At 46.7% G+C, this 24937-nt stretch overlaps 1 long non-coding RNA gene across 13 annotated transcripts in view; it reads left to right on the top strand.

Annotated features, from left to right (window-relative positions):
• The window catches only part of LOC126913529 (uncharacterized), a 143813-nt gene that overhangs the window by 85028 nt on the left and 33848 nt on the right, over positions 1-24937 (top strand). For 7 of the 13 annotated variants that reach the window (XR_007708996.1, XR_007709002.1, XR_007708993.1 and 4 more), the window contains exon 1: positions 6170-6534. This is a non-coding gene — a long non-coding RNA (uncharacterized LOC126913529). Of the gene's footprint in view, positions 1-3247; positions 3347-6169; positions 6535-24937 lie in introns of those variants that run through there. The other 6 variants (XR_007708999.1, XR_007709000.1, XR_007709001.1 and 3 more) reach the window with 2 other exon arrangements.

The following is a 24937-nucleotide window of genomic DNA, read 5'->3' as shown; positions in this document are numbered from 1 at the left end:
CAGACAGTGTGGGCCCGTGTCTGATCTCAGCTCTGCTGGGGAAAGTCTGAAGTAATTCCATTAACTTTCCGGCATGTGTTCTGGACTGGCAGCAGAGTAGCTAAGGTTAAAGCCTGACCTTCAGTCTTCAGTAGGTCCGAAGTGGACTAAATTCCTGGATTTTATTTTCTTTATTTTCTAAGCAGGAAATAATCCCACGGAGTCCTTTTATAGGATCTACTTTCTCAACAGCGAGAGTCTGGAAACTGTAAAGACATCCACCAGCATCCAAATTCCACAATTAATGATGCATTCTCAGAGTGGAGAGGGATCACTGTAGCTGCCAACAATGGTTGGAGATTGAGCACTTCGCAAGCGGTATAGCAGAGCAGGCTCTGAAAAGCAGCTCTAGCAGTGTTTGGGCGTGAAAAATGACCAAAAAGGATGCTCAGTTCTGACATCAGCAAAGCTTTTAAGTCCATTCATAAATCCTGGCACTGAAGCTCATGCTTACGTGCTATACTGGGCAGAGCTGGCCTGCTGAGTTTAGGCTTGGTTTAGGTAAAATCACAGCTAAAAGACAAAGGAATGAAAATTTGGTAGAGAGCTACCTTTTGGTAGGGTCCTGGAAGGTGATGGGAAAATTCCCCCTGATCTTTGTGAGTCTTAAACGAGACCATGGTCACTGTGTGGGCTGGGGTCTGGTGGAACTGATGGGACCACAAATAACCTCTCTGGAAGAATGCTTACACTGGAATCACGGTCCTGACACTTTGGAGCTTGAAGGGAGGATTTTTAGGTTGCTACCAAATGGTGCTTGCATTTGAGCCGAGGCAGTGTCTCTGCTAAACATCTCTCCAGAATAAAATTTTTATGACCGAGCTCTAATCTCTCAGAATAAAAGAGTTATAGAAAAAGTGCTAAACTCCTAACACAACCCTAAATACAGACCACATTGCTTTACTAAAAAAGGAGGTGGGTACCCTTTATTAACGGTAGTCATGAGCAGGCAGCGCAGATGTTATAATGCTGTGGTGTTCAGGTTGCATTTTGCAACAGGTAGATAGATTTCCTGGCACTGAAGGTTGACAGCTTGGTTTGCAAAATTACTAAGCTGTACTCTGCTTGCTCTTACATGTACGCTGCCAGTGTTGAAAAATGGTAGATGTCAACAGGACAGGAGCTGGCCCTTTGTCTTTGTTTGCCGTGTGCGTGTCATCAGGTATAAACGCCCATTAACATCAGCTATAAATGCCTGTTATCGTATTAGCAGCAAATAAGACACAGTAGCATGGTGAAATTCTCTTATTGTAGAAAATAGGCCTGAAAGAGAGCCTGGCAGGTCATGTCTGCTCAATCAACCGACTAAAGGGAAGTTAAGAGCCTGAGTGTGCTCTCTGGGCAAAGCCTTCCCTGCCAGGGCTGGCAGCAGCGCGTTGCCTCGCTCAGGCACTGCGGGCTGGGCATGGTGTGGCCAGCACAAAGAACCCTTGGACCAGCCACGGGGCTGGGCTATGTGTTCAAAGGGAAGGCGACGTAGGGAGTTAGCCCTGTTTGTAGTGAGCTTTGCTACAGCACATCCACTGCTGAAATCAGTGGGTGTTTGCCAGTGGTTTTGTGACAAGCCAAAACGGGTCCAGAACGAGCTTGTCCTGGGAAAGGGAAGACTCTGAGACAGACCCCATCCTGAGCCCATGGAAGTGGTGGGCTTTGTGGTGGTTTGGATGAAGCCTTCTCACAGGACAGTGCCAAAACATCCTGTGTGCATGAGGGCGAGGTGCCTTCTGCTGGTTTCATTGCCTCCATCAGTTGTGGCAGGGCTGTGATCCTGGAACGCCTCTCATCCCGCACAAGTGGGACAGGTGCTGCAGGGGTCCAGGGCAAGCAGCGGGGCAGCAGTGGCCGCGAGCATGGCCCGACCCGACCTGATGCATGGAGCAGCAAGTGTCCTGCCTGCAGCCCTTGGCTGCTGCTCTGAGGCTGGAAGGAAAGGGGAAATGGCCAACCCCGAGTGTCCCATGGGGTAAATGGTCATAGCTGCCTTCCCTTCCACCCCGAGCACCAGGCAGGAGTGCTGTCTTCCCAGGGTCAGAAACAAAGCCCGCACCCAGCTGTCAGGGATGGGAATCTTGGAACAAACGGAATTTATTTCCAGGGGTTTACTGTGTCAACCCCCTATGAGGAGATTTTTATTGTTGGGCATCCGGATCCCTGTGGGTCTGTGCTGTCATCTGATGCAGGAAAATATCTGAAGTGCAGCAAAATCTACTGATTGGGCAAGAACCATGGGAGCCGATTCGTGGCATCTTGTGATTTAAATAAACTGCTATCTGCGTATCACTTCTAAGTGTATTGCACAGGAATGCCTCAGAGGTGTTGAACCTCTGTTGCCACAGCTTACAGATGACTTTCTCAAACACCGGAGCAATCGTCTTGCTGGCTTCTTGAAGTTGATAAGTATTGACTTTATTTCTGTGCATTTGTGTTACACGTTCAAAACGCAGCAAGGCTGCAGATGTGACTCAGGTCATGAGTCAAAGAAAGAGTGGGATTTTTAATTAAGTCTGCGAGTTTTCTTTAAGGCTGACAATACATCTGAGAATTTGACATTTATTTATGAATGCATTCCAGATTTGCACACTGCATATCAAAACCTAGGACAAGCCTAGCACAGGGTGGGGTAGTGTGCTGAGATACTGTATCTGACTTGCCCTCCTGCCCGCAAGTGAAATTCTTTCCATCTGAGTTCCAGTGAGGTGGTGCTGGGTGAAGCAAAGCCCTTGGCAGAGGATTGTCTTGTCCCTACTCCTGCCCTGAGCCAACCACGAGAGTTCACTTTGTTGCATCCACTTCTGCCTCCTTGCTGGCACCCTGGCTCCCTGCGAGGGTGGTGCCTCCTGTCTCCTGTTCTCACCAGGGTAGGGAACTTGCCATCCTGCTTTTCCTTTCCACTTGTGCAGCAGGAACAGGCCCCTGGGATTAAACAGGACTCCTCTCCTTCCCAGGTGGCTGTCTTCACAGCCGAGCCCCATACCGTGTCCTAACACAGCACCTTTACTTCCCACATGTGTCAGTGTGACGGCCCCAGGGAACAGAAGGGGGGGGCAGATCCTGCTCCCAGGCTGGCAGCCTGACACCCTCAGCCATCCCAGGGGCTCAGGATCCCCCGGCAATCTGTACGAGGCTGTGTTGTGTCCCAGGGCAAAGTTTCTAACAAAGGTGTTGCTGATGAGTAAGCAGAAAGTAGGAATGACTCTCTTCTCCCCAGGGCGGCGCTGACACTGCGAGCTAAGAGGAGCAGCAAACTCATCCACTCGGTTACTGGAGTGAGAGGCTTGGAGTCTGAATCCACCCGTGCTCAGGTCTGGTGAGTAAGTAGGCAGTGTTTAAAGATGGCAATCACTTTGATGGCCTTATCTGCTCTTTGAAGCCAAGGAGCCACTCCCTGCCCCGTACACACATGATAAGCTCAATCAGATTCCTCGTATCCTCTCTGCGAAAATAAGGGGCTGAGTTGACTCAGCTGGGACTGGAGCCTGTGACTCTGAGTGTGGGTGTGCTGTGCTTTTCCCACATGCGTGCTGAGGGGCTGGCATCGGCATCGGCATGGCACGGCCAGGCTGGCATCTGCACCAGGGGCAGCCCTGGCAGCCAAGTGTGTGGTGACTTCCATTCAGAGCAAAAAGTGGTCAGTAACTCAGGAGGATGTTCCCTCCAGATATCACACATGGCTTTCAGTTGCCCATGCTGCAGTAGGACTTTGCCCTCGAGCAGTGGGCACAGCTGGCTCAGGGGTGTCCAGCCATTCCTCGTGGGCTTCCCGCGGGTGGGACGTGGGGAAGAGACAGAGCTGGGCTGCAGCCAGGAGGCCAGAAATGTCAGGGGCAACAAAGCAGAGCACCATTAGTTACAAAGCAACTGAAAATTTTTCTTACCTCCACCCCACATTTTTTAACAAGCTTCCTTTACCACTGGGAATTTCATCCTAGAGAAAGCTGGCAAAGGTCTGAGAGGCAGAGTACACCTCCACAGCACTGGGATAGGGGCTAGGAGAGGGGTTATTGTGAAAGGAAGGCCAGCAAGAGATTGCCTTGTCAGCTGAATTGATTAAGTCTTTCTAACACGTTAGTTAATGGAACAACAGTGCTTTACAATAGCTACAGCTTGGCAGGCACTTAGGTATTTCTAAGATATTTTATTTGCCAGTAAAAAAAATCACCTAGGATAGTGAGAGGGTTTGGTTTGTACGTAAATGGGGAGAATTGGGAATTGTCAGTGAGGGAACAGCGCACAGGGTGATCCATCAGCCAGTGCAGGGACAGCTTCAAATCAGTAAACATGTCATGCTAAACTCGTGGCAGTGCCTGATCTCATGTTAAATGATTTAATAACAATGTTCTAGAAGTCCTAATAGCAGTAGATGGCTTTTTTTGACCCAAAGAATGTACATTACACCTTGAGGCAAAGAAAAAAAAAAAGAAAAAAAAAGAAAGAGAGAGAGAAGAGAGAAAAAAAAAAAGTTCTGTGTTTGCAAATGCTGATTTGGAGCCAAAGGGTTTCACGTCAAAAGTCTCTCAGATCCCTACAGTAACTGCAAGCAACACACACAAGATCTGAGCTCAAATAATTCCAGTGTTGAAATTCAATCCATTTTGGGTCAAGAAGCCAGTGGGGGAATGTCTCTGACAAAAAGACAGGGGAAGCTAGTTTAGAGCAGATACAAAAACTGACTTGGAGCTGCAAAGCGCAGTTGTCAGAAGAGTGTTTCACTTACGAGGCTAAAATGCAATTAGGGTCTGATTCAGCTCTTGTAAGAACTGCTGGAGGCACTTCCCCGGGTGCTGGGCATGCTGAGTCACCAGCGGCTGCTGAGTCACCAGCGGCCAGTTGCAGGCAGGGCTGTCACACACCCCATCTGAAGGCAGCTCTGGTGCAGCTGGGAATATGAGCTTAATTTTACATACAGTGTAATTCAGTTTTTGTCGTTACCTTGCCTGCAGCAGCACTGTGCATAATAGAGTCACCTGACAACTGATGAAGTGAATGTTTCGTAAAAATACCTTCTGAAGAGACAATTGCTTTTGTCCCTAAAATACGTAGAAAATTTTTAAATGCTTCCACCTTGACTTCCTCTCCCACTTTCTGTAGCAGAAATGGGAAAAAAATGAAAGTAAAAGGAAAAAAAGCTGCTTATTCAGAACTGAAAGCGAGCTTATTGGCAGTTGTTTTACAACACTGAATAACCAGGGAATTTCAGGGACCTGAAAATAGCCATCTTTTAGAAAAAAATAAAAAGAAAAGAATGGTAAATAGGACAGAAATTCCAACCAGTCTCTGGAGAGTAGGAGAAAATTGTCAGGGCAGTCCAGAGAGGAGGAAAAGATTATTTTAGCTGAGCCATTCACTAAATGGACACTCATTTAATGCAAAACTTCTTGAGGGTGGGACCTGCCAAGAAGACCTCAGTTTCAGCAGCCCAGGAGCACACTAAGCTGGGGCATGAACCCCTCCTCTGTGCTGGTGTGATTTAATGTATGGACAGGAGGTGCTGGGCACTTGTTTGGGAGCAGCTGGGTGCCCTGCGAGGGCTGTTTCTGAGTCCATCAACAGCAGGTGCTGCCTCTTGAGAGAAATAAATGCTAATGCAGATGACATTGAAATATCCTGGGGCCTGAAATGCCCCTGGGTGGTACCTGCTGTGACCATTCCCAGCTGTGCAGAGGGGTGTGAAACAGTCAGAAATCAGCATCGTTTTGGCCAGGGTTAGGTGATAGCACAGGGTGAGCAACGGTGCAGGGTGATGTCCAAAGTTTGGTTTAAGGAATTAAAGGGCCTGACTCTTCCAGTGCCAGAGGCCTCTGCCAGAGGAGTGTTTTTCTCCTCTTCTCTAGCTGCCAGTAAGCTCACAAAGTTCAGAGCACGTGTAAGTTCCTTTACCTGTGCAGCTTCCCCAGCCAGGACCATCAGAGGTCTGCGGGATGGGCTAGAGGCAGGCGTGCTGTCACTTCCAGGCTCTGGTCGGAAGCAGCTAACCGCAGCGCTGCTCCGGAGAGCCAGCCCCGTTCTTGTTCGCTTGTAGAGGAAGTGCCAATCAAAACAAATAGTACTTGAGGTTAAAAGGCTCAAAGTCTGTTAGCATCACAAAACCCAATCTCTGCATCTACTTCTGCCATTCCAAAATCATGACAGAGAGCAGCAAGTATCAGGAGGTCACGGAGATAAGTAGGACCCGGCTGATGCAATGCTGAGCCTGATGGAGGAGCTGTTATTGAAGAGCTGGTGCAGAGAGGACACATTTTGCTCCCCTTCTGTTTGTGCTGCTCCAGACTACAGCTTACTGACAACTGATGACTTCTAATTGTAAAACCAATGGACCAGGACCCAGAGCAGCCTGTGACACCCTAATATTGGATGTTGATACTAGATGTATGGCGCATGCTGAGAGTCACACAGCCTCGGGGGCCCTGCAGCAGATGGAAGAAGAGTCTCTACTCAGAGACTTCGCTGCCTACATTAAGAGACGGTGTGACACATACAGACAGGAGGAAGCACAAGGTAACGCTGCTGTTCATAAGATCAAGCAATTACTTGGGCTGACAATAAGCTCAGCTTGAAATGCAAACGTGTGTCTGATGTTCATCTACAAGGGCATGAACTACACACGGCAGGGCTGGATGGCAAGGGACTGGCTCTGAGACTGCACCCGTCAGGCTGGGGCCAAATTCTGTCTGCAAATTCTGTCTGATTCGGAGAGATAAAAGAGGACAGAAAAACATGTTTACAGTCTGTGCTCTGGTACTTACGGGTGCTTGACAGTATTTATAGGTGCTGTGGTACTTGTAAGTGTAAATGACAGGTTTTACATCAAATGCTGGAAGCTTGAGGCCTTTCCCCAGTGATGCCATCAGTCCAGGTGCACACCGTCAATGCCATGCACAGCTGGGAACGTGGAGCAGTTGGTGGTAGCAGATCTTGATCTGTAACTCCTCAATTTGTCCATTTCCACCTGTAGCTTTTCTGCAGATCAGTCTGGCATGCCTTCGGTTCTGGTATTCTCAAGTAGGTAGCCTGATCTCACCTGGAAATCTCACCTTGCCATCTGACGCGTTTTATCTCCATTCAGCTGATGCCTATCTTGTAATAAAATTTCCCATGGCTTATCAGCACTTGACAATTAGATGCTTAACATCCCACTTAATGCAAAACAGATTATACCCTGGGAATTAACAAAACAATAAAATGCCTTGAGGGGGAAAAAAAGTGCAGATTGTAGGTAGCTGCGTAAGCGCGTGCGTGTGTGCACACACACTCCTCTGCGCACAGACACACACACAGACACACCTGTGGAACCGTGCCCGTCCCCACACGTCGCCCGGCCGGTTCGGTCCCTCCGAGGGCTGCGGGCCCCGGCCCGGGCTGGCCCCGCGGGGCGGCCGCCGTGCTCCCCCTGGCGGCCCGGCCCGGCCCCGCGCTCCGGGGCTCCCCGCACCCACCGAGGGCGAGGGCCCGGTGCCAGGAGGGCTCAGCCCGAGGCCTTTCCCCAGAGCCCCTCGCTTCCAGCTCCGTGGCAGCCCAGTTGTTTTAACCTCAGGGCTCGCAGAGGGCTGGGGCTGGAGCTTTCGGGCCTAGCTGAGGAAGGCTGGGCCGTCACCATCGTCCCGCTGCGGGTGTCCCCTCAGTGCGTCGCTGGGCCCACACGCCTCGGTCCTGCATTTGTGCTTCCAGGGCAGGCTTTGTGCACTCGCAGGACCTGACCTCAGGTATGTATAAAATGATGAGGGGACGCAAGGGTCACAGCGGTTAGTGAAGATTTAAAAAATATGACAAAAAAACTTTTGAAAAAACATGCGGAGAGGGGCCGTGCTCAGAGCATCGGTCTGCCTGCAGACACCCTGGATGCCCTTACGGGGCACGGGGCCTGGTTCTGGGCTCAGTGAGCCAAGTGTGATCCCCACAGCCCCGTGGCTCTGGGTGGTGGCGTGGGGCCACCCTGGCCTGCCCCCCGCGCTCCCCATCACACACGGGCTAGAGCAGAGGCTTACGCTTCCCATGAGGAATGCTTGGGATGCTCTGTCTGCACATTGTTTGGTAAACGCTGGTCTTTTGGCTGCCTGCCCTCGGAGAAGAAGAAATTTCTGTTTCAGTCTGGTCACCCGTCCAATAACTGACCGAATGCAATAGTTCAGATCCTAACGCACGGTGTGTGTTCATTTAACTGCTGATTTGTGCTGCAGCAGCGCTCTGCAGAGCCCAGAGGAGACAGCAGCCCCATGATACCACACAGCACACACAGAAAGCCATTCGGGCCATAAAGTGTGTAAATATACATCAGGCAGACTTCTGTTACCTCCCTTCTGAAATAGGGGAATATCTCTGTCCAGTAGTGCTTCACAAGAGGTCAATACCATTAACCTCATTTTACAGAGGGGAAACTGAGGAATTGAGCTTTTATCTGCGGTTGTCCAGCAGACCAGAAATAACCAACAAGTCCTGCGAGTCCTGGCCCTGCTCGTGAGGTCCCAGTGCCACCTCCCAGATGAGGAACTTGGCTTGTTCCGTCCTCCACCACTGATTAACCTCTCTGAAGTCACTGAGACTTCAGTGACTTTTCCAAGGGGCTGGGTCAGGCGATGGCCTGGAGGAGGTCAGGAGCCCAGACCCATGCTGGGCCTCACTTCTGTGAGCCACGAGCGCTGCTGGCATGCAGGCTTCCCATGTGCTCCCTGCACAAGTCCTGGTGCGCTCCTGCTTTGTGTTGCATGTCATTTGCAGTTTTTAAAGCAGTAAGTGACTCTTAAAGCCAAACAAATGTCTGGCATTTGGCTGTGCCTGTGTTTTCCTGTGGCCAGGCTGACCTTTATGAACACTACAGTCACAACTATGACAGGCAGCTCACTTGAGCTCTCCCTTCGGGGAGCTGGGGAAGTTTTGTAATTGTTTGAAGAGCCAAGAAGTCTTTCTTCAGTCCCTGATTTTCCCTAAGCAACCAACTTTCCCTCTTGATTTCTCATCTCTTCACCTTTCCCTTCCATGTAACACCCGGCTGATAGTTGTTAGCGAAACAATCCTTTTATTGATGCAGATGCAATCAGTAGAAATGCCTAGCAGTTGCAGAGTTCAGTCCAGCTCTGTGAAATCACCCATAAACGTGCCTCACTTCACTAGGACTATTCTTGTGCTCAGTCTTAAGCATGTGCTTAAGTCTTTTGCAAGTCCTTGGCCCTCTCAGTCCCAACTGGGTCACACTGATTACCGAGTAATGGCAGGATGAGGGAGAGGCTCTCATTGGGATCTCTGTGAAAGCATTTTTCTGAGCCTATGGTCAGTGGTCTGCTCTGATGTCAGATGAGTGCAATTTGTGGTTGTCCAATGAAGGAACAGAGCATGAAATCCCCTATTAAGGTTCTCTTAGATATGTCTGCAAAATCGTGAGTAGTGATTAAAGTGCTCATGGCATGGCTGCTGCGTGATGTGCTGTTCTCATTGCTTGCAGTTCCTTGTCTGTGCCTCTTTAGCTGTTTTCTCCAACATGTTCTGCACTTTACCAAGCCGCCATCATGCTCAAAAATTAAAAACAAAACAAAACAACAAACAAAAACCAGCTAGTATCATAAAGTCATGATATGGGTTTATATATTTAATAATCTTTAACTGGGATTTGCCTTCTCTGTTTCAGAATGTGCTTGAGATACTTTCTTACACTTTGCTTGCTGAGTGTTAGACATGGTGTTCTTAGCACTAGGCATTGTGTTCTGCAGTGGAGACAGGATGCTCACCTAATGGCTTGACATGAGGAATGAAAATACATTTATGTGGTTTGTCGTTGCTATCTGGTAAAGTCCTATAGAAGTTGTGGTTAAGGTCAGATCTGTTAAACGACTGAGAAGCACATACGTACTGTAAGACATGTTCTAAGCCTGGGAACTGACGTATTGCTCACACACATATCGCTCACTTTAGTTGCATCTTCTCTGAGGCATGGCTGCTCCTTGCTGTGACCTGTACAGTACCTAGCACTCTGCGTGTGGTTCACAGCACCTGCTGAAGGCCACTAATGCTAATGAGTCCTAATAGCTGCTCTATTTCATACACCTTCTAGCTAGCTGGGACAGATCACAAGGGGATGTCACTGAAACAAATAATTGAGACCCAAGATAAAAACTGTTTGGTTGGAAGGAAGGCATGCCAGGTTTCTAAATGGGCTGCCACAGAAATATCTATTTATCTGGTACCGAAGTGAAGCACTGTTTCCACTGTCTCAAATCCTCTGCACTGTGGCACTAAGCTCTTCCTCCACTTAGCACAGGAGTGTGTCCGAGCTGCTAGTGTACCTGTATGTGTAAGTGACAGTCAGGTACCGTAATGCCAAATGGCTTCGCATGAGTTCAATACATAGCACACGGGTTTGCCTACGTGACCCATGACAGAAGTGCTGAGGTTCTGTACCTGTCTGCCCAGTGTTATTATATTTCTGTCCCCACTTTACAATTACACTGGTTCTGAGCCTTTGCACGCACTGAGGGCTGTGACGTACAGGCAAGTTACTAGAGCATAACAAGCTCCTGCCTGTCAGGTTCTTCACCATAATTGCCCTGTTCATGCTCTTACCCCCAGTAAATGCAATGTAGCTATGCACCCCCCCCTTTTCTTTTCTTTTTTTTTTTTTTTTTTTTTTTTTTTTTTGTGGAAGGGGAAAACTACCTTGGCTTACTTTGTATTTGCCAGCGGGTGAGAACAAACATGAAGACAGTTATTACAGAGTAGCTGATACCTGTTAACTTGAGTTTTTCTTCCTGTTTCTAAAGCTACTTTGTATGTTGGGGTCACACTCATCGTTTAAGATACGAACTTGGTACCAAACAGGCAAACACTTTAATGGATCTCCTCATTACCTTCAAACCCTAAGGAACTGTCTCCATTGGATGAGCGTAATAGATGTGCCTGGGGCTGTTCAAGCTAGGGCAAGATATCACAGGCAGAAAAGAATCAACATAGGAATATTAACAATACATTATTTTGCTGGTGCAGTTTTCCCATATGATTACAAGTGATGAGTGCTCCGTGGGAGTGAGGAAAAAAAGATTGGGCCCATACCGATAGGCCGTACTCAGTTGTTCACAGTCATGCTCCATCCTTTACTGTTACTTCATTTGTTTGCTCTTATGTTACTGTATTCTATCCTGAAGGCTAACCACATATCATATATATTTAAAAGAACAGTAGTGTATAACTGGTGTAGATCTTAGGGTTTCTCTCCCAAAACATTATGATATTCCTGCTGAGAATATGAAGATAGAGGCTTTAATCCTTGGGAACAAAAGGGTGTGAGTAATCCCATTTCATTGCATGACCTGGAATCTCCACCCATGTAAATACATCAAAGGGTAGCTATGATTTCACTCTCTGACACCCATGGGTTGAGGTTCTCACCCTGGGAAGCAAACAGCTCCTGTGGCTGGGCTGGACAGTGCCCACGAGGCTGGGTAGCATGGATGTTTTCAGCGTTCTTTGATCTTCCTGCTGGACCAAAATTATTCACATCTCCCCAGTGTTGCTGAAAACTTATCCAAGCTCTCAAGGCAATTATTTTTAAATGTATGTGTGCTTTGGGCCAAGTCCACGAATCCTGACTCATGACTGACTCAGCCCTTACTTAAGCAAAACTCCACTTGATTTCATTAGGAACGGAGGCAGGACCTCGGGACTGAGCCCCCTGCCAATGGGAGCTGGCAGCAAGAGCTCAGCACCGGTTCATGGAGCTGGTGCCCTTCCACAGCTCCCACCGCCTTCCCAGTGCCTTGAAATCCGCGGCGCCTCTTGAACCGTGTGTGGCAGTGATGTCTACAAGGGGAAAAGACCTATCCTGTTCAACTGCACTGCTCAGCTCACCGTGTGCGTGATGGAGAACAAGGCTGGCCCGGTACTTTGTTGACTAAAAGCTCTCAGAGCTAATCCTACCAACCGGCTGTAGGGACTGCTGTGCCCCGCGTTAATCAGCAAATCAGACTAGATGGTCATGATAGCCTGACCATCTGGCTGTAAAGTGTTGCACTGTGGATTGGTTGTAACTCATCAGAGTATTTCAGGTTTTTATAAATGAATTTGAAACGCAGTCAGCTCACCATTGTATGTTAGAGGCCAGGATGGTTCAGGTACAGAAAGAAACTGGCTAATGGGAGTACTGGGAAGAGCAGTATAAAACACGCAGACAGCTCTGTGTGATATAAGCCTAGCTGGTGCTAAATAAGCTCTGCGGGCGCTGAGCTCCTCTGTGTGCCATGTTTCTCAGCTCTCCTGGCTCTGGGTGAGGGCAGTGCCTTGGTGCAGTGCTGGGCCTGACCTGGCTCCCTGCACTCACGACTGCAGGAGTCAGCTCAGGTCTCGCCAGCCTTATTAGCTCTGGCTCAGCGCCAGCAATTCCTATTCAGGCTGGCTCCACGCAACATGCTTGGATGGCTGCGCCGTGCACATCCCAGCATGGGAGTGGTGTCCTGGTGTAAGGAATGTGGGATGGAGACACTCCGGCTGCCTGCTGAGAGCAGCACGGTCACATTCACACACACGAAGAAGCTCTGCTGGAGCAAGCTGTCAAGCCTGGAGGCAGCCTGAGCGTCCCTGTCCTCACGTGGCCAGTCCCAAAGCCACCCAAGGGAGACTGTGATTGATAAAATACTAAAAAACAGTTCTGAAGTGTCCCTGCTGTCCGCCACTCTCCGGAGAGCCTATTAAAACCCAGCCATTTTCCGCTTAGTGAGTGTGATTTCCAATATGTGGCTAAAGCAGCCCCCCAAATTAATGGAAATGTTATTTATTTACGTTTCATTTAAGCTTCTGCCATTGTGTTTTGCGTGGCTGCACCTTGACAAATGGCCCGATCAGTTTTATTCCTAGCTACAGCTAGAAATAACAGAGCTGCCGTGTGTATTAGTATCATCTGAGTTGGATTTTTGGCCTTGTCATAGGAGGAAGTGTTTGCAGGACTGGGCTCAGTGTATTGGTCTGTCAGATGTTGCTGCACCCTTTGTTGCCCTTAACCATTTCTTTCATCCAAGTAAACAGGTTTGAGCTCCAGTTTGAGTAACTTACTGTTCTGTCTTTTGTAATGCTGCATTAATAGGCTTTGAAGAGATACATTTTCTGCCAACATAAACACTTTCTTGAATGTAACAGAAATGAGTCCTTGCTTGCATTAGTTTGCTGTGAACATTATGAAGGCTGTAAAATAATCATAAGTAAACAGCCACATCAGAATCTCCTTTAGACTACTCCAAGGCTTCCACAGGAGTGACTAAATGAGGGTCTCCTCTCAGAGTGCCTTTTTTTTTTCCTTTTTTTTCTTCTTTTTCTTTTTCTTTCTCTCTCTCTTTTTTTTTTTTTTTTGATAAGAGGAGAGCTGGAAGCTGCATGGCCCAGTAATGTTCTCTGCCCTTCCCTCTCTCCATCCCACCCCAGACTTCCTAGGAGGACACATGGGAAGTGACTGAGCGCAGCTCAGTATTCTGCAGAGCACTTTGCCTGTGTGATGTTTCCAAAGGAGGTTTGCAACTTGTAGAGATTTTTAGGGACTGCAAATTGCACAAAAGCTAAACACTCATGGGGCTCAGTCCTGTGTTCCCTGCCATCTCTGACAGGTATCACAGCACTCACCTTGACCGCCACAGGACCTGATTTGTTGTATGGACTTGAGATCTAAAGCCCACCATAATCAGAAATGATCCTATTGACTCTGCAGGTGTTAAGCAAGTCCTATGTTTTCTTGAAGGCCACCTGAGGCCCAGGCAGCAAGTACATTCAAATATAGGTGGGTCTATGAAGAAATGTTGTAAATATCTTGTCTTCAATATTTTCACGTCAAATACAATTTTAGCACTGTAGTTGCAAAGATACAAGAGTCAGTAAAGTCACCAAGACCTAAGTCAAGACTAGGGAAAGATGGTGAGTAAGGAAATCCTTCAGTGTTCTCTTTTCTGTTTTCACATTCCTGTGACGAATTCAAATCTGCCCCACACTGAAGAGCCTGGAAACAAGATCTTCAGGTCTTTCCTAGTTGTAATGAGAACACACCCATACAGAGTACATGAGGAGAATTAAAGGAAGGAGATTTGCAAAACCTCTTAAAACAGCAAGCTTCTTAATTTTGCTTTAGAATTCAAAGGAGCCGTCAGCCAAAAATATTTAAGGACTGGAGCAGCTAAGCCCCAGCGGAGTGCATGGCTGGCTTGGTTTGCTCAGGCTTATCTGAATTTTGTCCTGTAAAAGCGTGAATTATTGACTCTCCCCTCTTCTCTGCTTTACAGTCCTCAGGTACCTGGAGGGCATCCCAGAAAAACAGGAGGTTGAGCCAGCCCTCTCAAATGCTCGTGTTTTCTAAGTGCTTTCTGAATCTGACTGGCTAAGCCCAAGTTTGAATATTTAAAGGTTTTCAAAAATCTCGTTTCACACCCCGCACCCCAAAAAGCAAAAGCAGCAAAGCAGCAGAGTTCCCCGTAAACCTAGACCTTGGCAGGGGAGTGGCAGCCATCGCCTCCGCGGTGCTGGGAGCCGGGAGGTGCCGCAAAGACGCGCTCTTATTCCAGCCTAGTGGTTTCCAGAAGCTGGACTTTTATTGCTCTGGGTGAAATTCATTCTGTGTGTGGAGAGAACCAACAAGGCTGATAGTGTAGCGGGACTGAATAATGCAGAGGCCTTTGCTAGCCCTGTTGCATAGGAATGATTCCCACATTCTTCAGGCAAAGCAGCGTGGATTGGCTTTGAAGCGCCTCTGCAGCCGTATTGCAGCAAATCAGAAAAAATACCGCCAAGTATAAAAGACGTTGGGTGAGATGCTTTTTTCCCCCTATTGTTTATCTGACTACTCCATGCCTGAAATGGTGTATTTGTCTTACAGCTGTTGGAGTTAGCATGCAGTGCTTTGTGGGGGGATATCCTGGGCTTTCACCCGCTTGGAGCTGCTGCCCCAACAGCAGCCTCCCTTCCACAGCATCTCCGCTCACTCCAGCATGATCCAGCTGGGCTGTGCTGTGCCCTCCAGTCCTCGCCACTGCCCACGAAGGCCACAAAGCTGTCCCCAAAGCATTTTGCCCCATGCTTGGTTTGCTGTGCTTTTCACAGGGTCCTTTGCCCTCCAGCCTGCCCCATTTTCTTCTTTGTGTAGGACAGGGTTTAACACCCCACCTTGTAAAACCTTGAATTAAAAAACACAGTGTCTTAAAAGGCTTAGGTGGGATTAAGAAGCACAAACCTCTTGCACACAGAGCTAATACTAAGTAAGCTTTTCTAAATTACCAGTACGTGATGTATTAACATGAGAGAGCTCCCCTATCACTCTCATCTCAGCTGGCTTGTTTGAAGGGATATAATGGAAGTTGGGTTTACTGACTTCCACTAGGACTTGGGTGTTTAATGCCTTTTTGGTCTTCTGATGTTCCAGCCATAATTTCTGAAAACATTTACCACCCTTCCAGGCCAAAACCAGAACTGGTGTAGACAGGTGTAGTTTCAGTTGCTTCAGCAGATCTGTGCCAAGCTACAGCGACCACAAAACTGGAGGCGGCATTTGTCAGCAGGGAAGAGCAGAAGACCTTGACTAATTCAAGCCCTGTTGTCGACCTTCTGTGGAACTTTATCGGCAACTCTGCTCTTCCCCCAAGCCCAACTTTAGATAAGGATTATTTTGTTATTCTTTTATGCAGAAGTTAGGCTAAGGGGTTACAGTCATGTGCCACTGAAATGTCAAATAACTGGCCCATAATATCACTTGCGTTGCACAATTTGATGTGCAAAAAGCTTTCCTGCCCCATGCACAGGAAACTTGGAGAAGAGGGGAAAGTACCTCTGTCTTTGTGCTCCTTGACTCCCTGCCCTCCTCCACATAGCCCCATTTAGAAGATACTTATTAGCGGGGGAAGTACAGTAAAATGTAGATCTCAGGAATCTGGAGCTGCATTGCTCTGCGAAGGAGCACCTTCTTTCCCTGCATATGCGGGATTCTCATTGCACCTTTAAAGAATCACAACAAAGAAAAGGAGCTGACATGCTGATTTTTGATCTGGAAAATGAAATCTGACATAACCAGTAGTTACATTTTTCTTATTCCTTGGTAGTTTGCCTAAAGGCAGCTTTTAAATAATTCCTGCTTTTCCCCTCCTGAGAAATAATCTATTTGCTTCTGAATTAATTAGGCAGCATCATGAAAAACCTCCAGAGACTTTGAAAGCTGCTGATCTAACTTTTTAAAATATATAGTGGGCCTGATTCGTAGCCCAACCAGCGGGAATTGTGCTCCTAACTTTGATGGGAACAGGAACAGGCCTTTTATGTGAGATGCTACTGAAAAAATAGTGTTCCCTGTAAGTAGTAAGAGATGTTACACTTTCTGTCTGCTTTTCTGGCATCTATGGCTGTAATATCTTGAGTCTCGTGGGACTGAGAGAGAATGTCCTTTCTTATTTCATCTTCCTGTGTACAGGTCAGTGTTAGTGTTTCTGGTGTTTGATGAGCAGATGTGTGCAGCAGTTCAGTGCTCTCTCTCCACCTGTGATGTCCAGTGGGTGACTGATACGCAGGGCCTGGGCTGTTGTGCAAGGCCAGGGACATCAGAGGAGCTCTTGTGGGCATAATAGAACATTTCAAGCCGGGCAGTGAGGTGTCAGCTACTTTGGCACTTGCTAACTGAAATCAGCATCAACCTAGTAAAATCATTTTTAACAGTATCTTAGTTTTCTGTTAATCTAGAAGATGAAAATAAATTAATTTTGGACTCGTGAAAATAAGTGACTTTTTATGATCTAAAAAACAAAGAGAGACTCATTCACTGAATTGAAAGTGTTTGTACAGGTCTTTACAGGATGAGGTAAAAACTTTATTTGATGAGGTAGAAGAAATGGATAGAAGAACTTATCTAGATGAGTTTCCAGGCTCATGAGTTCTTCACGAAGCTGGGCTTTATGGCCTGGATGGTCTCTCTCCCTTTGTGTTTCTTTGTTCTTACATTCCTGACTCTACCTGTTGCCAGTGGCAATATCACCAATACAAGTCGGGACAAGGATTAGATCAAAAGATGCATGAGGAACCAAAGATGGCTCTAAGCGAGATTTGGAGCTCAGATTAGGAGATCTAAACACCTGTATGTCTTTCAGGGTTAGGTCTCTGCCCAGCCAGTGTTATACTGGGGGGTTCACTCGAATAGCTCTAGGAGTATTCGTGGTCAGTGTGACATCTGGTAAAGTTGTCACATGAAACCATACTGCTCTTCTGAGTGACACCAGCTAGAAATGCCTCAATTTGCGGTATGGACCAGAGAAGAAAGACTCATTTCAGGGATCACCATGTCAAACCTCATTATTCAGCAGGGCTTCCTGCTAGCTTTTAGAATATCAAAATGTGCTTACTAACACTTGTGTTGTTTAAAACTTGAAACAAAACTTCTTTGCTGCACTCTCTCCTCTCCCTTTGTGTTCCCTGACTTCTGAATGTAGCTGTGCCTTCCAGCAGCTCGCGTGGCTCAGCACAAAGGCGTGGGTTCACTCAGCCGCTGGGCTGCTCTGGCGGTGCTGCTTCAGGAAATAAAAGGAGAGAAGAGGTTGTCATGAGAAAGCCCAGACTGCAAGCAGAAGCAAGGAATGTAGATCCAGTTTTATAATTAACAGTCTGATGAGCTCCAGCTTTCCCTTGCAAAATAAGAGATTTGTTGCCTTCTCTGTAAAGCTGTTGGGAGTTTGGAAGGTTCCTGGGAAGCCCGGCAATTTGGGAGGTTTGGGCTCAGGAGCTAACTCCAAAACCATGCCAGCTCATCTCCTGCAAAAATCCTTACGGAAAGGAATAAAAAGCTGAAGGCCCAGAGAGCTGTTATCTGGTATGTCCTTTTGTCAGCTGATGTCAGAAATTTTACTTGTATAATTTGCTAATATACATTTTATATGCTGTAGTTTTGTGAGCACAAATGACTTTTTCTAAGATGGAGAGGTCAGTTACTTGTATTCCTGGCATCAGCTTGGCCTTCCATGTCAGTCTGCCCTGGAAGGCTTTAAAAGTCACTGTGTTCTCCCTGCTCTCTATCAAGCCTGAATTTCTAGTCAGGAAAAAAGCGTTCTTGTGGGCAAAGTCCAAAGAGTTACAGCTTTATTTACAGTTTAGTGACCACCTACATCAGTGTAGCTCATCACTAGCAGTGCCTTGGGCATGTTTCCACTTTATAGCTTCGTGACGCTGTTTACAGCGTTGTCAACAGAAGAAATAAAGGACCAGGCTGGAACTATGGTCCCATTAAAATCAATGGCAAAACTCCCACAGACTTCAGTGGAGCAGCATTTTACTTAGTACTTCACATGAGGAGCATGTGTTTTATTGTCACCTTGATCTCTGCTTGTTCAGCTTCTTTTTTCAAAGCATATTTGGTCCGTGGGCAGCTTCATGGGCTCTGGCAGTACCTGAGGTACCTTTTCTGTACTGATAAATTGCAGGTCAGCTTGTCACATCTGTCACTCTTTTCTGTCTTCAGGTCACTGCTTTCCCTATGCCTCTAGGAACTTATTTTGCTTCCTTCTCTGTACTAGCTATAGATCTGCAGCCATCCATGTAACCTGGAGAAGAGGAAGCAGCAAGGATGTCTGTGGACTTTCCCATGGCCACAAAAGAGGACCAGGATTTGAATTATGGACTGGGTCAGGTGCTGAAAGCAGTAGGCCTGCACTCATTCTGAGCCAGCAGGTCTGTGAGAATTCCCTAAATTAACAAATCGTCTAGTTCATTGAAGAAACGGATGCATCCTTCTGTTCTCTCCACACAGCAGCTTTCTTTGCCCTCCACCCAGCTAAGCTGTGAAATTCTGGGCAGATTGTATGTACATACACCGACCATGCCTCCTATATAAAGATACACACATATGCATACAGAAACCCCACGCACAAGCATGTACCTCACATGGTACATGGCTTTGGTAGTATTTCCAGCGATTAATCTCCCTGTTTCTGAGTTTGTACAGGTTCCTGTCTAATCTCCAGAAAGATTATTTCTTTCTATATCCTGAGTGCCAGTGATATGCAAAGGCCAAATTGCATTGCATGCTGCCCTTTGGGAAGAGGCTCCTGCTTAAAAGCCTTCCAGGTCTTGGCTATCACAGGAGACTATATTTGGAAGGATGGGAAAGCAACACGAGAGGCACATGGAGCAAAAGCTGTCAGCATCAGCAGTTTACTACAAGTAAACAGTTTCACTTCTCTAGGTGTTGTGTTCACCAGTCTTGTAAACAGGATCCGAGTACAGTAAGATAACAAAGCAGTAGCCCTAACCTATCCTGTTCCTTCGCAATTTGAGTTAAAAACTGCCAACAGGCTCATGCCAACTGTTGTTTCATCCCTCTGTGAACCACCATTGCAATATTTAAGTTGTCCCTGCAGGACCTTTTGCTTTGCTGGAAACAAAAAATCACCAACCTCACTTCCCGCTCTTGCAGGGATTTACAAAAGAAGGACTTAGTTGTGTGGATATTACAAATCACTCCAGAACCGTCCTCTGCATTTTGGAGAAGAGGATATTTCTGTCCTTTTTTTTTTTATCCCGGTCATTGAGAGGCAGACAGTGCTGGCTGCTGTTTCTGCTGTCCTGTTTAGAAGAGAGCTGTGCGATCTGGAAACTGATGATGCAGTCTTGTCTGATAGCATCGGCTTTCCCTGAATAATTGTGGACATTCCCACCTCTCCACTCATCCCTCCAAGCACCTTGGAGTCATAAATCGCAATGCTAGAGCAAATGGAGTCATGCTTAGGGAATGATCTCCCAGCTCAAGGTGAATCCTGATACCTGACGTGTGAGAAGAGCAGGCACATGCTAAGAATTACTTGCTAATTTAGGTTGCTAGTTCATCAAAAACATCCTCCCAAACACGCACAGGATGTATTAAGTTATGGTGTAGTAAGCGATCAGCTTGTCATACTGAAATTTCTGCTCCTTGCCAAAAAGTCCTGGACTTCATTATCTTTCTCAAGAAATGAGATCTGTTAGTGTCACCCTGCAATAAATTTGTGTAACTGGAAACCTCTCCCCAGGCATACAAACATAGGAGGACAACAGAGCATTGCTGTTCTCTGAAGACTGATATATAAATACATACTGGACTGACTAACATCATCTCTTCCCCGTTTCTGGTCGAATGAAGTCGTAGCTTCCAGATCTTCTTGTTTCTTGTTTGAGCCTTGGTCCAGTAACATTTTGGCATAGGCACACAGCGAGTTATGAATTGGGACTTAGCTTTTCTGGGCTATCAAATGAGGAGGTTTAATTGCGTGTAAGTTACTTTATGGTGTCACCTTGCCACTTAGGGTTCTACTTCGAAAGGCTCAGAAATGCCACCCAGCCTGCTGTGGCAGGGGAGGCTGGCAGGGGTGGCCCCGGCGCGGTGTCAGGACACAGTCCCTGCGCATGCTGTTGCCTTGGTGACTTACAGACCCGAAATAAGAAGTACTTATAAATGAAACTTCCTGTGTGTTGTGATCCTGTCAGTAACATAGCAGATTAGTAGATTGCCAGAAAATCTGGAATCTCTAAGCCCTGTCATTGTCCCTGTACGTGATCTCCAACCTCTTCTGTTATGGCATTTTTGCCCCTCAAAAAAAAAAAAGGCAAAAAAAAAGAAAAAAAAAGTCATAAGTCATAAACATGTCTAAGAAGACAACTCAAGAGAAACCCTGTTTTCCTTTAGAAAGTCCTGAAATGACATATTTTAACTTTTTTTTTAGTTTTCAAAAACACTGCCCTTCTTCCCAGCTATTATTAAGGTGGCGACTGAATGATTTTAAATTATGAAAATCTAGTTTTGAATAAAAAAAGATTTTCCTTATATATTAAATAAAATTTGCCCTTTTGTAATGAGGAAATACAGAGACAGCTGTTACAAGAAGTCATGGCAGAAGCAGAGAGGACTCCCGTTAGCCCTGTCACTGCAGTATTTGAACCAAACAAGAAAACCGAACGTAGGATGGAAGATGTACAGCAACTCCAAAAGCGCCAGTTTCCCACCAGATACAAATGTTGTCAGGAATCACCAGAGCAGGTAGATGCCAGTGATGGTAAAACTCTTCACATTCCTTACGTTGTCCCCTCGAGTTCCCAGCAGTAGCACAGAGCGTTGTGATAGCTCGAAGTGCACAACGGGCTGATCGGTGCGGTGTCAATAGAAATGAAGTGCGATGTTAAGCCACGTGGCGTATGGCTGGGAGTCATTTTGGTAGGGCTAGAGAGGAGCATCCAGGCTGATCTCCTGCTGATATTATTATGGGCCAATAATTTCTTGCAGTTGATGAAACTAGTAGCAAGGATTCTCATGGTGCAATCATTTTCCATAGTCACTAATGCTAGCTTTAAAAGGCAGTGCAATAGATAGTCGTTTACCAGGAACCAGATGCTCTTGGACTTTCTTAGGAGGCTAATTTTGGGGGGTGATTTCAAAATGTTTTGGGTAAATTTCACCGTCTGTTATAAGTATTCATAAGGAAAATCCGTATAAATAGTCTTCTATATTTTGCAGAGGTCATGCTGGTCCGTATTCTGTTTTATCTGGTTTCATACCAAGGCACTGGCCCACACAATTGCCTCTTATTTGCAGTCTTGGCTCATTAAGGCGATAATTTGATAAAGCAGGTTATTGTCTTTACCTTGGGGGATCTCTTCTGGGTTGATATATTGATGTTGCGGACAGACCTGTCAATATGCTCCTCTGTTCTCAGCAAGTGCTGCGGCACGTCCCCGCCGTGATTTATGGGCCTCACCTTGCGCGCAGGCTGCCAGCCCCGGGCACCGCCTCTGCGCATGGCAGAGGTGCTCAGGGTGTGTCTCATGGAGAAAATGGGGATGGGGCACACTGAAAAGTTTGGGGAAGGTTTCTGAGAAGACCTTCGGTGGCAGTGTCTCCCTGACTCCTCTCATGAGCTGCTAGGAGCTCAGGGAGGAGTTTGTTCAGCTCCTCAGAGGAAGAGCAACTGGCTGAGGAGGTCACAGAGGTCTGTGAGGACATCCTGGATAAGTTTCCCTCGGGGAGAAGTCGAGACAATGCACAGAGAGTAGAGAGGAGTTATTTCACCCTGGCAGCAGGACAGGGGCTTGGCTGGCACCAAACAGCTGCTTCAAGGCCCAGTTTGTTCCTCAAGTGCCTTGAAGGGACCCAAGGGGTGGGAACGGCTTCATCCCAGCAGTCCTGCATGGGGTGTGCGTCCCCCTGCAGGGGCACAACAGGAGTCAGAGCCATCCCCAAAGGAGCAGATAGTGATGGCAAAGGTGGGAGCTGTGCAGGCGGTGGGGATGCCAGGCAGGGCTCTTCTGGGAGCACCTGCAGGACAGGTATCTGCACGGAAGCTCTTGTCCCATCATGTTCTCTTGCCTGTTTGAGAAACCTGCATGTAAGCCTGCCCAGCGCTTAGAACAGTAGTTTTCACACAAGTCTGACTTGGAGATTAATTAGTAGCATACAACATATGTTGTATATTACTGGCAAAAGTATTTTTGGAGACAGAATGCTGATAAACATCTATTTCTGGGGAGAGGAGCAGAAATAGTCTCTGTGAGCTCGGGCCATATTGCAGCATACCAGAGCAGGCACATTGGGAAAGGCAGAACTACACCAACGCAGCCCCGTGCCCGAGAGCTCTCGCACAGAAACTTGATGGCGAAACATCACCTGTTCCTCCCTGATGATAAAAAGACAAGATAAATAATTAATAAGTATCCCAGTCTCCATGTGACTGCTAAATAGTTTTCAGTTAGACATTATGTAAATTTGAAGTGATTTTTTACTGGTCGTGCATAACAAAATAACTATAGTGATTAATTTTTCATCCTCAAAGTTTAGTTAAGATCATTCAGGGGTTTGGGCTGTTACACCATCCTATAATCACAGCCCAAGCCACTGAAAAATAACTGCTTCGCTTTCAGATAGATGATGATTTGCTGGGGGAGGAGATCTTACTCACAAATACTCACCCAAGTTGTCCGAATCAGGAGGGCCATTTGGTCTTCTGGACACTGAGATGATATGCACTGGTTATTAATATATGCAATTAAATGTGTGCTTTGGGGGATTTAATTTTGGGGGTGGACTCATTCCATCCTCCATACTCCTGTATAACTCATTGTGGAATAAACAGAGCGCCGTTCTGGGTTAGCCTAACCCGCCCTTAAAGCCAAAGAAACTAAACTGTCCAAAGGGATAAAGTAAATAGTATCAGGTCACGTTTTGTTCCAGAATAAATGTGTCCAGGTGTGGCATTTACAGGAAGAGCCGTGCTCTGAGTGCACATCCTCTTAATCTGAATCACTTCTCAGGCTTAGACAAGCCTGTGTTTCCCAGTCCCAGCCCTGCAAGATGCACAGGGCAGTGCTGAGTGCGGTTGCTGTAATTGCACCTTCTGCAGAGATATTAGCGCTCCTCCAAACTCTGGTGGGTCCAACACCAGGGAGCTGCTTTCTAGTTCATATGAAGTTTTCAAAGCGTTGAGCAAAAGTAGCAGCATGCTGATATCCTGGGAAAAAAAAAATGCTGGGAAACTGTGTCCTGCACGGTTATTCCTGGGATGCCTGCTGTTCTCTTTGGTTTCTCTCGGTGCTTTTCATGTGACTGGGCTGTGCTCACCGACATCATTGCCCCACAAGTTGGTGCAAGCCTGCAGGATGTGTCAGTACACAGGATGGACCCTGACTCATGGGGAAAGCATGTATGGAAAACGTTGCCATACTCCTGCAAATGCTTGTTTTTCTTTTCTGTGAGATTTTTTTTTTCCATTTTAAATAAATCAAGAGTTTAGCAATAAAAGCTAATGCTGAAAGGAAACGGTTCAGGTGAGCCCTGTAGAATTTCACGCTGTATTTATGAACAGAAACCCTTTTCAGGAGAGTCTACTGGGTTTGAAAAAAAAAACAAAGTGGCAGGTAGCTTCTCTGCTGCCCAGAAGGTGAGAGTAGAGTGGCTATCTTGCTAAACTAAACCTCCTTTGTTACTCTTGCTGTTCCAGAGTTACAAAATACCAAGAAGATGCTACTCTGGAGTACCTATTTCTAAATCCTGCTGTTTTATTCTGAAACAAAGAGTGTCTCTGTTCCAATTCCGTCATAACCTGAGGAGGAATTCGGTGATAACTGTTGTGCTTTAAATTCACACCTTGTGATGCTCCCAGTTGTCAATGACAGGCAAATTCTATTTTTTTCTTCTAGTTTCATTGCTGTAAATCCAGAATAACCCTGTTGAGATGAGCCAGTAGTTTTCAGTAACAGCTACGAAATGTGTCATTTCAAAGGAATGACTCTGGATTTTACCACGCAAATCTGGCCCACAGTGTGTGAAAAGAGAAAGTCTGAGTTAAGCAGACCAAACCACTCCCTTGACTGAAACATCTTCAGAAGCTCTACAGTAATGCGATAGGCAGCAGTTCTCACTACAGTGTCAGGAAGAACTGAACATCAAGGGAATAATTAACATCTAATTTAGCTGTGAGACCAGGATCTAGGTGGGTTCCTGCATTAAATAATTGCTCACTCTGCTCTGTGAGGCTGGTGCCCGTCTCCCCGAGCTCTTTTACACCAGGGAATGCAGGCTCCATCCCACGGTGCTTTTGAGGACTGGGTGCTGTGAATGTCGTAAGGAGCCCCAGTCTTTTTCTGGCATTAAAGGAAATGCAGGGATATAAGCACACCTCAATACCCAGGCATCTTGCTTAAACATTGGTAGAAAAAATCACTTTAGGCTTGTCATATTTTTTCTCAAAGCCTGGAATCTCAGCGTAATCCTCCTCAGAAATCCATCAGAGGCTTGTTGGAGAAAATGTCCAACTCCTAGACAGGTCTCTTCTGTAAAAATGGGATTTGCTCTGCCATGTTCTTGGTGACTAATTGCTACATTATGCAAGTCAGGGTATTAATGCACAATGGGGCACTGGGGCCTTCCGTGCCAAGTGGCTGCTTGCAGTGCTCCCAT

The sequence above is a fragment of the Cygnus atratus genome, chromosome 18 (genome assembly GCF_013377495.2).
Source record: "Cygnus atratus isolate AKBS03 ecotype Queensland, Australia chromosome 18, CAtr_DNAZoo_HiC_assembly, whole genome shotgun sequence".
Classification (NCBI taxonomy): domain Eukaryota; kingdom Metazoa; phylum Chordata; class Aves; order Anseriformes; family Anatidae; genus Cygnus; species Cygnus atratus.
The sequence above is the reverse complement of the archived record's forward strand: the minus strand, read 5'-3'. Positions and strand labels throughout refer to the sequence as shown.